Source organism: Athene noctua, chromosome 2 (genome assembly GCF_965140245.1).
Source record: "Athene noctua chromosome 2, bAthNoc1.hap1.1, whole genome shotgun sequence".
Classification (NCBI taxonomy): domain Eukaryota; kingdom Metazoa; phylum Chordata; class Aves; order Strigiformes; family Strigidae; genus Athene; species Athene noctua.
Genome location: NC_134038.1, coordinates 116,320,979 through 116,338,783, shown reverse-complemented (window position 1 = coordinate 116,338,783; position 17,805 = coordinate 116,320,979).

Below are 17,805 nucleotides of genomic sequence, written 5' to 3'. Positions count from 1 at the left end.
CATGTTCTGCATGGTTAGAACAATACACAAGGGTGTGTGACAACTGCACACTGCAGGGATGGATGCAAGTGTATGGATCCACCACTAAAGGAAGAGTATAGCAGAAATAAGGCCAAAAATTTTGGAGTTTTTTTCACCTGGAACCTGGATTTTTTTCAGCTGTGACTAGGAGGAACTAATGCTTTCTATAATAATGATGATGAATAAATTCCAGTCTTTTAATCCTTCCTTGTATTAAACGTTATCACCCTGCTTGTGGCACTGATTCTTCTTTTGTCCAAAAATCTGTTTCCTCCATGACTGACAATTAGAAAAGCAGATAAGCTGCTAGAGGGGATGCCACCACCACAGCCAGGAACTGAAGGGACTGGAAATAAATCCACCAATGGAGATTTTTGAATAAACATTGTGTACCTTTAAGGATTTTATAGCCCTGACAAACACAGGACAGATTCCGCCTGGTTTTCTTGCCATCCCTCTAGACACAGTAAGTTCCAAAAACCAAGAAGGACTTCTGGAATCATGGCATTAGGTTCTTCTTCGGTGTTGGCAAAACAATAAAACCCCGCTCACCCCACCAACAGTCTCTGATAGCACCATCTCCTCCCATGGATTTCCTGAAGGGCACCTGCAGCCCAGGGTTTTCTTAAAACCAACATCCATGTAAACAGACAACCCCCCATCAGGCTATTATCAGTGCTTTAGAATAGTTTGTGTTTTGTCAGACTTTAATAATTTAATTGAAGAGTGATACAAGATGCAGGCCCAGCATGACAAAAAAATATATTTGTCGGTATATTTTAATAAGATGACCCTTAACTTTTTCCAGGAGGTGTCAGCAGTTCTTTAAACCAAGTCAGGGGTTGAAACAAATGGCTTCTTCTGCTGAGAATTCAAAAGATATTCTTTAAAGTCTGTAAACTGCCAGTGAGCTTCAATAGAACAAGTGTTCTCAAGGTGTATTTATGTTGCCTCTATAACACTCCAAAGGATTTCTGCCAGCACACCCCATTACAATGAGTAATGCTTCCTTTAAAAGCAAACGAAGAAGACTTAGATCTTGGTTAATTAAATAATCTTCTCTTTTTTTAATTATTTACAATAGGAGACCGACACCAACCTCCTGGTTTCCTACCCTAAACCTCAGGATATTACTGTGTTTTCCTTGATAAAAACTGAAGGGTCAAAACATTTGTATTATCTATCTGTCAGGTAATGAAAGGGCAGAGAATGTGTAATTAAGAACAGATTAAGACTTTCACAAGATTCATTTAAAAAAAAAAAACAACTTGGCACAACACATTGACACTGGTGAAACAGCACCAGGTGAGCTCTTATCTCCCCATTTTTATTTATTGCCCACGGAGGCTGGCAGTTCTCCATGTGGAACTCTGTTTATGGAAGATTTATTTGTGGTGTGTAAGTAGCACACTGACATCATGAATGTCCATCTATCAAAAATGCTGAAGCATCCCCTATGACGGAAGACGGATGTTTTTTCTGAATGTAGAGCAGAGAAGGAGAATGTAAACACTCTGAAGAGAGCAAGCAGCAAGTATTATAGTCTCAAAATCAGTTTACGTGAGGCAGGGAAGTGTGACAGGAGGACCAAAGTGCAGAGCAGGGACAACTTCTAAGAGTGTACTGAAGTACCAGTCTCCTTGATGTCCAGACTCCACAGACAGGAATGAACATCTCTGTGTCAGTCCTAAAGAATTATCAGTTTTCTTCTTCAACTAGTGTTTGGGTATATTTTTTCATTATTTTGTTTTGGAGTGCAAGACCTGTATGAAAGAGTGAAAAAAAAAAAAAACAAAACCAAAGATACTTTTTTTCACTTTCTATTCGCTGTAATGTCTTTTTCCTGTCTTTACTCTGGATTGGAAACTCTTAAGGTATGGAATATTGACTTTGTTGCATTTTCATTTATTGTTTATTGCCATAAGCCTAAGACCTCAGGTTCTACCTCAGGAATCTGTCTTGGTCCCATTGCAGAAAAAACACAAGGGGATAAGGAAATAAATAAATAAATAAATGCACAAATCAGCTTAGCTCATCTTTATGCAATTATAGGTGCTTCTTATTCTTTTTTCTAAAGAAGAATTTTATATCTGGCAACTTACACTCCCCCATTATATCAGGCTTATATAAGACTTCGTCCTAAACTCTGGCACCTAGGTCTCAAATGACCCAGGGTGCAGATGTACAAAATACAGGGAAAGAAGAGATCTTTTGGGTCCCAAAAGAAGATCAGTAATCAGAAAACTGCAACAGACCAGAAAGAATCTCCATGAAAACTTATACTCTCCAAAGCACTCACTGAACGATTCCATTTGCAAATGGCAACTGAAATGTAACTTTATCCTGATATACTGAGATGAAAATCACCGGTTGCCTCTTTTGACTTCAGCTGGAGATGAAGATGCTTAACATTTCAGAAAATCAGGTGAATGTGTCACAAGCTGGACATCCAGCGTTACTGACTCTTGCTGAAAGTGTGATTTTATCTTCTGTTTCTCCACTTGCCCCTCTTTAAAGTGGAATGAATGCTATTCACCTATCATGTAAATGTTCTGAAGCCTAATTAGTTAATGTGTGTAAATTGCTTTTGAGATGAACAGTGCTAAGTATTATTATTACTATATTAAAACATGGCCAGCAGCCAACCTCTCCCTGTAGCTGCAGGGTAATGACAAAGCTGATCAACTGCGGGATTTTATTGCTAGTGATCTGAAACAACAAATAATCTCTGTGCAGCTATCCAGGAACAAGTACAAACAAACAATGTAAATTCAGTCTGAATGTTAGTAAACAGAGAGGCAGCTGATGGTTTGTTTAATGCAATTTTTGATATACCAAAATATTACTTGGTTTAAACAGTGTGAATTTTTTTCCAAGAAAAGGGGGTAAATTTACAGCCAGGTATTTATGCATTCCTTATCCCTTAGTCAACTTTACTAGTGTTTTCATCTGTCACTATGTGGGAATTTGTGTGCAATTTACTGTGCAGAGCAAAACATTTCTTTTGTGTACCGTTTTAGAAGATCAAATTTCATTCTCTAAACAGTTAAAGAAGACTGAAGAAAAAGGCAGACCTCTCGGGACATCAGTCAAGAAGAGAGGACAGGAGTTTAAAGGGGACAGTTGTGACCCTACCTTCCTTATTCTAACTTCGGATTCCCAGAAAATATAGAAAAAGTTTGCTGAAACCAGCAGGCATAACATTCTCAATGTAATCAAACAGGTCTGAACTAAGGATCTATTTAAAGGAACACTTTTTTCAGTAGTCCTATGTTTTGATCTGACAACAGACTACAGTCCAAATCCGGTATGTTCAACACTCCAGTATAAGCCAGCAGGAAATAATATGGTGTGATTTATTCCCATTCATCCAGTCTATCTTATGAGTAAGTGGTAGCTCCAGAATCTGTTATACAATTTGTTCCACCACACAGGAACATGGGTCTTTCACTAAAATGTTAAGTTTCTGGTGGATTTTATGCATCTATGAAGCTTATGCCTTGACTTAGTTTGGAATTTACTCCTCATGGACAAGGTGTTGTTTCATCTGCTTTACACAAAGAAAACAAGACAGAAATATGATGGTAAGCAGGACACACAAGAATTTTTTTAATTATTATTTGTTTATTTATTTATTTAAGTTATACCCAATTACACTGGGGAAAACAACTACAGGAAATCGAGAATGGGATTGGTTATGATCTGGAAACAAAGTGGATAGTTCTGTGAAATGTAAGAAGCCACAAGTCAAGCAACATTTCTGGCCTTGTACCATATACACTTGGCTGCAGACAATTGATTTCTGGAGAGTTATCCAGAATGTGAAAGTAAGGAAAGCTCTTTAGAACCCTTTGAATGATCAGTAAGAATAAAAGTTTTTGGTTTTTTTTCTTCATGAAATTATCCACTATCAGATTCTAGCTCAGATACAAACTACTCTCCATCTATGTTCAATAACAAGACACAAAGTTCTAGTCAATAGAAAATATTATAGCAGGACTTTAAACTCAAGTATTTGGCTTTTCATTCTCTTTTTTTTTTCCTTCATGCTTGCCTTCCTTTTCCATTCTTTCTCGGATTTTTTTAGTGACAAAATGTATCAAAATTACAAGAATAATTTAGGGCTTCTGATGCTCACTGTCTAAAATTAAACTCTATCCTTGGCAAAGCTTTCAGACATCGTGATTTTTGCTTGTCTGAAAGAAAACTGCCAAATTAATCTTGGTTCCTTTAACCCCGGGGTCACCTCAAGTGGCAATTTGAAGTGCAAAGAATAAATTGATCATCTAATAGAAATCTTTCTGAGATTATGAAAAACATGGCACCAGTAACATATTTCTACCAAAATAAAATACTGAAATGGTTTTAACCTTCAACATCCTATATAGTCATAAAACTGTTTAGGTTGACTGGACAATCACTGTTGTAAACACTTTAGTTTTCATCAAGTCTTTCTATACCTGATCAGACTTCATCTGCTAGACCCACTGACCACATCGGAACCACAGCAGGCTGCAGTTCACAGCTGGGCCCTGATCTCACTATGCATAGGGTGATTTGAGCATCCTGCCTGTTTTTTCACAGGAGCTAAAGAGGAAATACGTATTTGTATATGTATATGTGTATGTGTATGTATTCATACAGGCATGCATGAACAACATTCAGTTACATGGACTCTTAGCTCTGGTGAGAGACAGAAACAAAACTCCTGAATGCTTCTGAGATCTTTTCTATACATCACTTTGATCAGTTATTTTTGAGAGCAGTAGTACTGTATTTGTGTGCAAAATATTGCTTTACTTGTATAGTGACTGTCATTAAAGTATTGCTTCAGTGTTGTAGTCATATTCCACCTAATATTCAATACAATTCAAGTCTTTGAACTAAATAAATATCATTCTTCGGTGTCAGATGTTCTATGCTGGAACTTAAAAAAATCATCAGGTGACAAAATTTTGTCTCGATCTTTAGACCTGTGAGAATAGTCTACAACAGAGTTGGCAAATTAAATATTTCTTCTACATTTTTGCAGAGTGGATTTCTATCCACCAAAATTTGGTGCCTGACTTGAGCAAAATCCCACAAATACCCGACTCCCAGGGAAACTGCAATGTAACAGAGCAACCTAGATGCTGTCCTAAATCAAGGGAGACAGAAGTGCTTCTGAAGATCTGAAGGATGAAATCTAGTTTTCTTGTTTTAAATCACTCCTCACACCATTGACCAAAATAGTAGTGATCTTCCTATAAAGAGAGATATGCTAATTATTTCTATTTACACTTTTCTTTCTGGTACTTGCTTTTCCACAATGACTGAGTGGTTTTGCACACTCACCCATGATCTGGAGGACACAGGTGTTAGACACTGAGAGGAATTAAATCTACATAACCTTCGAAAGGGCTCACACAAGTGAGCTATGGGGTATCCTTAGGGAGAATGTCTCCAGCCATATAATTAAAGCTGGGCCACTCTTCTGGTAAATGTACAAGTACAATGTGCCCAAAAAGACTACAGGCAAAGGGAAGCCTGATCCTTGCCTATGGCTTTCAGTTACAAAGGCTTGTACAAAACCTTGTACAAAGGCTTTGGTCCCTATCTCTAGGACTGCTTTTGTTTCTTCTTGGAGACAATATAATGTAAAATTCATAAATATTCCAACAAAGACCATCATTTCAGACGAGCATCCCAGCACCTAAGTTATAATCACCTCTCCTCTTTCCCTCTTTCTGATGGATCAAGTACTCTTTCACATCTGTTTGCACAATAGATTAGCTTCAGGTATAAAGGCAAAGATCAGTTATAATCAGGATGTCTCCTAAGAATATGGGGTCAGTCCCATAAAAACTGAATAACGAAATGTATAATTTCCTGAGTTAATGTTTTGGCTGTGGGATTATTATAAAAAACCTGAGTAATACCATTATTACTCTGATGGTGTTAAAATAAGATAGCCATAATTGTAATGACATCTAACTTTTTGCATTTCTCTGAGTTATTTTTGAGGAATCAAGTGTTTCTCAACTTAATCCTGAACATAGGAGGGATCTATCTGAGGGATAAAAATAGCTTTCCCTAGAATATACATAGTTGAATAAAATTAAGTACTCAGAGAATTCTTCTGACACCTAATGAAATTAGATACCCTACAGGGGTAGGCATTTCAGGCCTGAAAAACAGGCAAACTAAATCACTCTCTGGAATTTCCATTGTTTTTAGGTGCCAGAAAAATAACAATTTTAAATGGTATTACAACAGTCCTGAACTTTCTGTGGATACTATGGACCAGATTCACTAGACACATGCTTTCATTAAAAATTTATTTAAAGTGAATTTATGATATTTTTTTTCCACACTGGAGTAGTGCAAAGGACCATAAGGAGTTGGTGAACATGGTCTTGACTTTTTAAACAACTAAATATTCCTGGTATGTCTACAACTTCACCACCTGGTTCACAAAACCACAGTGAGGCTAACAAGGAACGTAAGAGAAAAAAGGTAGAATTGGCTAACGTAGTGCACTTGTGTACACTTTAAAAAGGGCAAAAAGTAACAAAGTAAGAAAAAAAGAAAGCACAGCAATACAAGATGTTAAAAATTAGTACAAATATTAAAGTTGACCTTTGGCTAAACTAAGCTTTAACATGGAGTATATCTAAAGAGAAATGTAGACAGTGATTCATAAATTGTGGGAGACCACTGTCTCAGCAGGTTCCTTTTATCCTAAATAGTCACTATCTAAAGAGGTGACATAATTCCTGAGTTGGGTCATTGAAATTATCCCTATAAACACTGAAGAATTCTTAATTGATCAGGAAGATCTTTCTCTAAACCATAATGATGAAATCATTTGCTTGAATAAGATTTAGCCACATGGTGCCAGTTTCCATTATAATCTGAAGAAACTAGACATTCAAATTAGAACATACCTGTGGTGATTCCAGGACAAAACAGAATGAAACCAGCCTTTGGGTATTTCCATAACGGAAATAACATTTATATATCTTTCATTATGCCAACCACGTATATCATTATAATGTATATTTTTTTAAAATCTCTTATTTTATTTTTAGTTTAATGATCAGAAAATTTTGTTGTTTAAAGGTCATAAAATTTATACTCGTACCTCCAAATTTTCCATGATACATTATGAAACAGAAATCTGCTATCTGAAATTTGAAAGCTATTATAATGTATCACTCTCCTTGTTTTTACTGTAGACCTATCAAAGAAATCATGGATTATCAACCTGCAGTAGTATTATTCATGGAAATTAAAGAAAATTGATGGTCCCATATCTCTACATGTTTGCTCAGGTTTCGAGCTGGCCAGGATAAACAATAGCTCGGAGCATAGCAGGCTACCCGTCTTTCTAGGTTATATAGAGTAAGTAGTTTTCCTATTGTTTTGGTCTGAGAATGAATGAAACAGCTTGATGTAGATAACACTTTAAAAAATCGAGTATTTTGGATATATAATTACAATCAGTCATAGAACTAACTGAGTCAAAAGGGAATGGTCATTTATAAAATTGAAACAATAATAAGAGGAAAAAAAGGATTAGCCAGGAATACATGAAACAAGGAAAGTTCTTGCACATTTTTGTCTTTTTCAAGGCTTAAATGCTTTGAGTAAATTAGTCAACAAACTCAACTGCTCTGAAAATTTCCCAGGGCGCACCTTGATGCATAAATCACAGGAGTGTGTCTTCATGCTCATTCAGGGAATACCTTTCCACTTTGTAGTTCCTCCAGGCACCCAGCTCGAGAGAGGACATTGCTTTTCAGGGCAGGGTGCTTGCTCCAGGACTGCCCACCCACTGGGCAGCCAGGAACCTTTGCCTCCCCAAAGGGGAGAGCAAGACTGTCAGTGTACAACAGATGAGGTTTTACTGCTCCGCAGTGAAAAAGAGAAATCAACATCATCATACAGAGTCTCTTGGGAAAGTGTAATTTTAAAGTTGTCCTGTCTTCCTCTCACAATCTTTGCAAAAAAATGAAAAACTGGTTGCCTTATGCAGTTTGTCAATATTTTATGCTGTAAAAGTATGGAACGGTACAGGAAAGGATCTCTGGAAGTCATCTGGTCCAACCCCCTTCTCAGAGTAAACAGCAGAAGATACCCTGAGTTTCACTTACAGTTTGATTTTCAGGAAATCAGTTTTATTATGCCTCTAAAATTTCAAAAACTCCCAAACATCCTTTAAAATGAAGACTATTCATCTGTCATAAGTAATGCTAACAGACCAAAACCCGTTAAGAACATGTATGAGCATACACCTCTACAAGACTTCCCGGAAACTTCCTCTACCTATGAAACTAAACACAAAACTTCTTTTTTCATGATCAGATGCATGACTTTTAGTAAACATTAATCTGAAGAGTACTGTTGTACTGTATGAATTGAATATTTTTAGAAAACTTTAGATGGTTAATAACTTTTATTTCTAATATTAATAAATAATAACTGTCATTTTAAAGCTCACTCCTACTATCTTTTATTATTATTTTAATCTTAATGTCTTAATTATATCAGTTTTTATCTCTGTATTTGACAATCTTTATCTGACACAATACCAAAACTTGCCAATTTGTAAGCAGGTTCATATTACTGATGGTTGGGGGTTTTTTTGGTACACAGATATTCATCTAAGGTTCAGTCCATAAATTAGATTCTTTCCTAACTACTGTTTCAAGAGAGCAATTAGTTTTTTCACAGAAATCAGAAATGACCATTATTTCTACTTTCTAGACTTTTTGAGGGTCCCTGCTGTTTCTGATCCAGTTTTGTGATATACACTATCATTAGCATTGCTTCTTCTGAACAAAGTGAGAGGCAGTATTTGCCCAGATGTTCTCCACAGCTGCAACTTCGCTGGCTGAGAAGGGGACTGTCCCCTCAGATGCTTGTCATTATTCCTACTATGATTTATTAACACCTCAAACCTGCCATTTGTCCTTGCTGCTCCTCCTAATCCCTTTCAGCAAACACAAGCCATATTTACTTAAACAGCTTAAATAGCACTTTACAAACCTGGTTCATTTCAGAAGATCTGGGTTAGTAAAACAGGTTGGGGGATTACTCATACAAACATCTCCTCTGCCTGTTCTGATGGAGACAGTTTCTGCTGGGGAGCATGTGCAGAGCAGTGAGGGGATGGCAAAGTCTTCAGCGGAGACAGTAAAAAAAACTTGGGCAAGGAGAATAGACAGGTAGCTGCAAAGCTTAAAGAGTATCACAAAATCACCCTTGCAGGTTTGATGGGAGAAATCACCATTAGCCATGGATAAATATAGATGTGCTTCTACTCTTTTCCATGTCCATCATTAGGATAGGAGAAATTTCATATCAAAGGTTTGCTTTCAAAGTGATACAGTCTGGATTAATTCAGTTCTTATCCTTTTGCTCAGTTTTTCACTTATGACTCCAGGTTTCTCTTGTTATCTCCCTGGATTTTATATCTTTATCCATTTACAGTATTTAAAGGGAGAGACGTTCTATGATGTGTTATGATATTTATCTTCCTTTGTGCAGACAGCGATAATTCATGACTGGCACAGCCAGAAGTGACTTATTAGGGCTTTCTTCACTAGAGAAGAAAAAGGTTGTAAAATAACTCAGTACATCTTGTGCTTTATGATTATAGCTATATTGTATAATACACTTCCTCCCCTGATTTCCCCCCGCCCTTGCAGTTTACCAAGTATATATCTTTAGTCTACCTGGACCTTTCAAACAATATCTGTTACCATAAACTTGATGCAGTCAAATTCCAAGTCTGGTTTCAGAAGTCACTTTATAATATTCTTTAAAATAAGTGACTAGACTGAGAGATCTTCAGAGTAACTAGTGCCTTCCTTATTCCAAAAAGCACAAATGCAATACCATGCATATTGCTTATTTTGCTGCTTTCCCTGGACACTTTGTCTCTCTCTCTCTCTCTTTTTTTTTTCTTTCCCTCAGAAAAGTCACTGAGGAAAAACGAAAAATCAGTCTGTGGGCCAAGACAATAAACTGAGGGGCACCTGCAGACATGCATATTGGACACAAATTTTATAGTGCAGGTAGGACACAGTTGTGTTAAGTACAGCTGAGTTACTGCCTGTGTATATATCATCTATGAAACTCATGTGCAGTAAGTGAGTCTGGCATGTCCCAGCTGCATTAGACACACTCTTACATGCATATTGTAAGGAAAAATTAACTGGGGATGCTGGGGAACCTCTTCGCTGACCAGCTTTGAAAACTTGTGGCACCAAAATGCACTCAGAGCCATTACCAGCTTGCAGTGGAGAGGAGGGCTCCCCAACACTGCTGCTGTGATGGACCCCATGACCACGCTGCCAGGCTCAGTATGCCTGTCCCAGGCCACCACACCAAGGTATGGCATTTCATATACAGCTAGTGACACAATCACACACAAGTGATCCCAAAGCATTTATGTAAAAAAGGCTGCAGAGCTGTACTCCAGTACATCAAGCAGTGCAGCTAAGGTTCACACCATTTGTACAATATCAAAGAAATGTTATTCAGAATTTGCTGAAAGAGTAGATTGTTTTGAGCTGATAATTCAGTGATGGAAGATGTTTTGTCAGCTGGAAGTTACATTTTCTTTTCACTCAGATTACAAATTCCTTAAGATATTTATATGAAGATATTATATTTTACTAGATTCCTGCCTTAAAAAAGCCTGTGTCATTACCTTTCTTACATAAAGGATTCATAATAACCTTCCCTTCAAGCACCTTTTCCAGTAGATTATTCTGTAGAAAGTTATCTCTCTGGTCTTGCAATGTTAGCAAGCATATCAGATAATATCACAGTTACTCATCATGACTCAGTATATGAAAGGACAAAGAGGATCCATTCACACATGGGTGTGCCAGTGAGAGAGGAGGCAAGTAGTTGGTATTTTATATTTGTACTCTCAAAGCGTTTTGGGGCTGCACAAATACTGACCAAATAGTCCTTCCCAAAAGAGTTTACATTGTAAGAAAAGGTCCTTCTTAATCTGAGAAGTGTAAGCTAGTACCATTATAATTGCCAGTACTCTGGAAACAGCAGGACAGATTGGGAAGGAAGTTCAATACAGCCCTACTATGTTCTTTCCAAAATGTTGCAAAGATTCATTATGAGAGTAAGGGAGGTACAAGTAGACACGCTTCACTCATTCATTTTGTTTTATACATAGCTGTGAAGTCAGTCAGGACTCAGCAGTACAACTGAGTCATGCACGGACAGAACCAAATGAGTACACTTTTTAAAATGCACCTTTTTTTCCAGACTATCACATATATATTTTTCTGTCTTCTGTGATCGTGTCTTTGGCTGTGTCTCTGAGGCATTTGGATGATCACTTTAAGAGCAGCTGAGCAAACTTCCTGCCTTGAACTTGGAATGTGCCCTTTTCTCTTTCACTTATTTCAAGAGACTGGCATCCTCTTGAAATCAGATGAATTTCTAGTCAATATCCAGTCAAATATCCATTTATACCATCTTTTGTCTTACGGTAATTACCACATGGACTACTTCTGTACATATTTGGGACTCTTATTGATCACACCACTACTGTGGATTTCACTTCCCTCACTGCAAGATATATCATCTTTAAAGTTTGATCCCATTAGAATCAGTGGAATGACTCTCACTAATTTCACAGACTTTGGAGCAGACCCTAAATAAGTTTCTGGTTTAGGTTTTAAGACAAAATGACATGCATATTTTTCTGCTATGAAAGGTTTCACTTGTTGCATTGTGCAGCAGTCATCTAGACAAATTACATACAAAGATACTGTCTTTGGAAGGCTCGCAATCTTCAGCCTTCTATCTCCATCCTGGGTATATTATCTTTGGGTTTCCAAAGAGCAAAATCAAAGCTTTGTGATCTATAACTACATGGAGATGAGCTTCATAAATGCAAACATAAAAGTGACTGCTGCATCCACAGACTACAGAAAGTGCCTTATCTGTTTGCAAGTATTTCTGCTCCATCTCAATTAATCTGTGACTGGCATATGAGAGAATAGTTTTGATCTGCATGTCCTGTCTTCACTCCTAGCACTGATCCTACTCTTGGAGGGCTGGAATTCACTACAACTACTCCTTCCACTCTTCAGTTTCATCTTCAACACACTTCATAAGTGGCACAAAAAAACTCCACCTTTTTTTAACCAAGGGTTACTTAGACCACCAGTTCTTGAAGGTCCAGGATGGGATCATAAAATTAGTGCATAGCAGCAAAGCTGTCTCACAGGAAAGCAGCTATGTTGAATTACTTACTGAGAACCTAAACCATGTTGTGCCCCTTGTGGGAAAAGCTACACTAAAGAGCCAGAAGAGCTCCTGCCAGAGGAGAAGCAGAGAGTTCATATACAAGCCAATATAGTCCATATACAACCAGAACCATGGTCTGTTGGGGTAACACAACTTGTTTTCAGTTTCTTGGTTAGTTGACAGTTTTTCCAAGAATTTTCCATTTGCATTTGGCAGAATGTCAACCAGAGAGACAAACCGAAATGTTTAACTTCCAGGTTTGTTCTAGAGTCTGACTAGTATACTGGGCCTACTTAAAACACTATAGGGCTGGTGGCAGAGAGGATTGTAAAAATTTAGAGTCAGAATTTGGAACAAGACTGCACAACATCTTTGCAATGAGCAAGCCTCAGGAAACTCTTCAATGCAATGCTGGTTTAATGCTTTTCAGAAGGCAAGAAATTCACTCTTTTTTTTTTTTTTCAGAGAGTCAGAATAAAGCTTATGAAGTTATTTCTCTTTGCTAAGATGGGCCCTGGGACTTAAATTACTCTTTAGGTAGGAGTAAAATGTATCTGAACAAGATGTTGCTTTCAGAAATAAAGTAGGCTTTAGAAAGTTGCCATTTTCCCCCTAGTTTCATATCACTGACTATTCCTAAGAAGGGGTTTTAACCCAGATTCAGTCAGTTGTTAGTGCACTTGGTGGGGTCAAAAATGAGTGGCCAGGGATGAGACCCTCTTCATAAATCCATTACACTCTTGTAGACCATCTAATCCAGTTCTAGGAGATCTTTCAGGAGAACTCATCCAGCTGATTACAACCCTCTTTCTATCAGTCCTCCTGTGTACATCCAGAAGAAATTTTTCTGTTGTGCTGAGGTCTCCTTCACTCCCAAGGTATTTCCATACTTCCACTCCTCCCTTTCAAGATGCAGTAATCTTTACCTGTGTGTAGATCTGCAGCCCCTTTGTCTGGACAACAGCTGATTGTGTTGGATCATATTTGGCTCCTTTTAGGTCTTCCTTAGCTGTTTCCTGTACTAGGTATGATTCTGCTCCAAATCTACATTTTAACTGAGCTGAACATCTTGGAGTCCATCTGAGACTCACAAATTTATGGTCTAGAGGGTCTAGAGCACAGAAGTAAGCTCTTGCCTCAGAGGACTGCTTTGGTTAGGCTAGATGGTCCACATACAAAGGAACACTTCAGATGCCAAATATTTTGGGAGATTTCCCACTGAAACTCCCAAATCCATCTAGATGGCACAAACTCAAAACTTAAATTTCCTCCAGGGATCTAACAGCTCAACATTTAATTCCCAGAACACAGTGTGTAAATTTTAAGCATGGCAACCCGTACTGTGACAACACCGAAGTCATTGGCAAAAACATACATTCAATCCTATATTGATTGGTTACCTGAGATCTATCATGGCAGGCCCAGGTGCTTGATTATGTACAATGGTGAACAATACGCAGAATACATGTTTAACAACAAAAATAAAAATCTTAGGTATCATACGAGTTATAGAAAGCCTGATTAAGCTCTACAAGAAGGAAACAAGCCATAACATGACGCTATTGAAACTCTTACCTTCTGCCAGCAGAGGAGCTTTAGAAATTATGAACCGAAGGACTAGGGCCTCAGGGTAACAGAGAATACACAAGGCTTCTCAGATTTGCAAATTATTTTGCAGCCTTTGTTGAAGTGCTCAGAACATAATTATTCAAAAGCTGAATGTGAAAAGTAAGGGCATGTAAACTCAATATGAATATTCAAAGAACCCAATTGATGTTTAGTACAAATATAGAAAGGAGAGAAGAAGCATGAGAAGCTGTTAAATCAAGCTATGTGTCTGCCTGTCAGACAAATGTGTGTAATCCCAAACAAAATGCCAGCAGGACAGATCCTCAGCTGGTGGAAACCGGCTTAAGTCTCCTTAACTCAGCACAATTCAGCTGAATACCTGGTCTCATCCTACTAGTTTTCTCTTGGAAATTTATTTTCATATTTATTTTAATAGCCTGTACCGTATAACTAACAAAACCCAAACAACCTTCCCTCTGTCCATTTAAAAAATGGCTTTCTGTCAGAAAGATGCTCAAGATCATTAAGAGCTTTCTAAAAAGACCTGTGTACCATGTGATTTGGAATTAAAAAAAAAAAAAAAAAGGAACGAGAGGGGATAAAATTCAGCCCTGCTTTGAAATCCAGCATAAGGACTATGTATGACCAAAATCAAAGGAATCTCTCAGATATTATTAGGCATTTCTCTGCTCCATGTTGCTAAACTGAAATTCAACCCCAAATATTTTATCACAGGTAAATGCCACAAAATTAACAGCACTTTTATTTGAGGAATTTTTTGTTGTCAAACAATTTTCTTAAATTCAGATTATCTCTGTTTTAAGAAGATGTGATTCTTTTTATTTGAAGGTTTTAATGAAAAATTATTTTCATAACTGGATCTCAAATTATAATTGAGCCTTTGCTCAATTTTGAGATGATTTTGCCAAACTGTCTTTGGTCTTCCTGAGGTGTTTTCCTCTGTATATTATTGAATGGGGGCTGGACATAAAGAGAAAGTGCAGCAGATACTCCTGTAAAAAAGAGCTTTAATATCCTCTACAGAGATACATTTTTTTTCTTTTTCTTTTTAGGAACATGCTAACAGGTAATAAACCAACTTTGAAGTAATAAAACTGGAAACTGTGAAAAAGGAAAGATAATTCTCTTATACACCATAAAATGTACGAGCCAATAAAACTGCACATTTCCCAAGAACCTGGGAATTGAGGCAATATAGAAGTGAACAGAAATTTTTCAAATAATTGTTAATCAAAGCTAGTTCATGAAGAAGACATCTGGTTAGATTAAAATCAGTATGAATGATTAGTTTCATTTTTCCTATTTTGACTACTGAATCAACATTAAGGTCAAGCAGTTTTGCTTCAGAAGGATTTAAACTTACCTTCGTTTAAATAGAAATTGAAAACAAGAAACTATTTTTAAAGCATAAGAAGATAAAATGGTAGAGATATGTCCCAGGATGTATAAAATAGCTATCAATTAGAGTAAATACAGTATGTAAGCATATAATGTGTTTACTAGTATTACTTTAAAAATTGCATATGAAACACTTTCCTATCAGAAGTTTAGATAATATAGAAAGGATTTATATTGTGAGAGGTTCGCAAAGACGTCATTTGAAAATGTTTTGGTTGGGACTCAAGTGTGGCATTTCAGTCAGGTTTAGAAGCTGCAAGACCTGTATTTTGTGGGACTACTGTTACGTCTGTATCCAATACCATGATTGCCTGTTAACAAGGAAACTGGTGCCTCCTGTCTGAACTAGTGCCTTCCTCAGTTTTCACATGCACTTTGGGAATTTTTAGAGACAGAGCTGCTGTATATAACATTGCTTCCAGTTCAGGAGATTGCAAATCAGGTCAGGACCCAAAACACAAAATGCTGCTGCATACATCCCAGCACTGCAAATTCCTTTGGTCCTTTGACGGATATAATCTCTTTGATATATTTGGATGTTTTTTACATGTTACGATTCTTTTAGACAAAAATGCCAGGGTCAGGTGGGAACTCTGATTTGGGCTGTCCCATGGGACCAACCAAACTCAAGAGCGCTGCAGAGAAGCAAGAGAGTCATAGCCAGAAACTGCAAACCAGGGCACAGAGACTGAGGGACTTCTGCGATGCAGGGGGAGAAAGAGCCCTGCTGAGCGGGAATTGCTCAGGGTTAGCTGCAACTCAGAAAGCCCACAAGTGAACTGAAACCCAAAACTGCAAGTGAAAATGCAGAATGCAAGGGAGATTTAAATATAAAGTGCTTCTTCCTGATATAGTGACACTGAGTTTTCTCTGAAAAATCAGTATTCTCATTTATATTTTAATACAATATAAATTTCTTGGGGTTTTGTTTGCTTTTGGAGGGGATGTATGTGGGTTTTTTTTCCATTAAAACAACTTGGCTTTCCTTGGGCAACTCAGTATACAGCAAAAAGAATTATACAGGTCAAGTGTCTGGTCAATTCAGGGTATCACCACTGGATTTCTGTTTTAAAACTAACCTTGAATAGAAATGGAACAAAGTCTTTTTAATCAAAAGATTGTAGGATTCTCATTTCCCTGTGCTGTATGGGACTTCAATTTTTTTCATTTGAAGGTGTATCAAGTCTTAGCATTTCTTACAATATAGAAATTCTGTATTTTTTTTCTTGATTTCTTAAGGAAAACAGGTTAAGAATGTGCTGCCTGTCTGTTTCTTGTCCTTAATTTCTTAATATGGTGGACAATTTCAAGTAATGTGGCATATGATAACCAAGGAGAGGAATGGGACTTCATTACTGAGTTTCATATTGGAAGGAGATGCTAGAGCATGAGCTTTCATTTTATTAGATAAAACAGTGCTCAGGCAGAAGAGAAATTTGCTTCTACATGGGGAAAAAAATCAAACAGTGTTTTTGATCAATAATAGGAGGGAAAAACATGGTAATCCTTGTATTTAGGAAGTTTAGGAATCCAGGTTTCATTCACTTCAATGTTCATGGACTAAAAATTGTTTTGTTATGGCAAAAGTCTGAAAGAAGGTCCAAACCATTGTTAAAGTTGCATGTAACTAAGTCATACTTTCACAACATGTACACACAGGAACTTGGCAGAGTATTATATACTTGAGGATGTCTGACTGAATAAAGCCTTGTCTAAACTAGCATGATTCTTTCAGGCTAATTTGCAAGTATAGGCAAGTCTAACTGTGAGGAAAAAGACAAAAGATGGACATGAGTAAATAGAATGTGACATTGCCTGCACAATAGACAACTATAAATAATAATACCAGTCAAAGGCCAAAACAGCTACATGGCTGAGGTTATGTCAGGTGACACAAGTTTACACTGTACTGAGAACAGCTGACCTCACCTTGCTGGTGAGGCCTCATCTCATGTTGTGGGCTCTTTAAAACACCATTTGTCTTCCACCTGGTCACAAGAGCAACCCTGTTGCATCCTGTGTAGTGGGAGTTGGCAGGGATGTTTGCTGACTTTAGAACTGAACAATTTTCACCACTTGCTACAAAGTAAAGACACTCACTGTCCTTAAAAAAATCTGTTTGTTTGCCTCTCAAAATGACAATGCACCTTCACTGGGCTTGCTGTAGGGTATTATGATAGGATTCCCATAAAATCTCTGAGCATTGTAATCTAAGAACTTATCGTGACGACTGGACTGCCGTCTCCATACGTAGGGGTTTTAAGGGTTAATTTATCCATTTTGACATGATATTCAAATATGTTTAAAATGACTCACAACTTACGAGTACATTTTTCAAAGCAGTTTCAGAATAATCTATATAAGATCTCCTTGCTGAACTCTTGTTTAAAGAAAAGGAAATACAGGTAAAGCATATGTATAAAAATCCCTTCATATTTGATTTTGATTTACTTCACAATGGAAAAATCTCTGGAGCTTCCCCTTACTCTGCAGCTTTTAAGCAGCAAAATAAATGATGATCATGCT